Below are 1,001 nucleotides of genomic sequence, written 5' to 3'. Positions count from 1 at the left end.
CCAGCAGCCAATGGCTGCGTCCAAGGGGAGGAGGGAACCGGGCAAGCCGAGAGGGTGGGGAGAGCCCCCGGCAGTTGGAGACCAAAAACAATTTGCCCAATCGACAAGTTCACGTCTAATGAACAAGCAAAGTCCAGCAGTTATGAATTTTTCATTCCAGGCTCCCACTCGGGTCCATTTGGCAGCGGCCACCCAGCAAATCTGAAGGGGGTGAGGGGGACTGGGGCTGAGGAAGACACAGAATTTTTTTTTTTTTTAAGCCAGAAAAATAAATAAATAAAGGCCTGACTCCGGGCAGGCTGTCGGGCGGGAGGGAGCCCCAGAAGGCCTTGGGGAAAGCAGCTGCGCCTTCTTCTCTGTGTTTTGGTTTCAGTCTCTTTCTCTAAGGCCCGCACACTCTTTTTCTGGTTCTATTTCTTTTTTTGTTTATGGGACGCACAGGGGCGAGTGGAAGTTTTCCTCCCTGGCCATACACACAAGCCTGCCTGCCGTGCTATGAATAGAAAGAGAAGAAGAAAGAGAGCTCGGAAAGTGTCGATGCCAGCAGCACTTCCAGGGCAGGGACCTGGCGCCCAGGGTGTAGCCACCCTTTTCCCCCGTCTGGCTGCTGCTCACAGGAGCACTCCCAGACAGACGAAGGAGGCAGGCCCCCCACAGCACCTCACAGCCTCCCTCTCCCCAGCCCCCAGCGAGCTCAGTGCCTCCCTCGGCAGCGGCCCACACCCAGCCACGCACGCTCCATTAGCAGTGAAGAGGGATGCCAACGCAATGCAGCTCTGCTCGAGAAACTGCAACAGTTTATTAAAATAGCCTCCTGTCACAGCACTCCACTGACAAGCACTACACGCAGCCACAAACACAACAGCCAACCCCGGGAGGAAGTGACAAAGGCATGGACACTACTTCCAAACACAGGGTCCCGCCTGTGCACGACCGCCGCCACCACCTCCTGAACTCTTGATTCTTTGCTTTCTCCAGCTCTGCCCTCTCCACTTGGTCTG

The sequence above is a fragment of the Neophocaena asiaeorientalis genome, unplaced genomic scaffold, assembly GCF_003031525.2.
Source record: "Neophocaena asiaeorientalis asiaeorientalis breed wild unplaced genomic scaffold, Neophocaena_asiaeorientalis_V1.1 scaffold87, whole genome shotgun sequence".
Classification (NCBI taxonomy): Eukaryota; Metazoa; Chordata; class Mammalia; order Artiodactyla; family Phocoenidae; genus Neophocaena; species Neophocaena asiaeorientalis.
The sequence above is the reverse complement of the archived record's forward strand: the minus strand, read 5'-3'. Positions refer to the sequence as shown.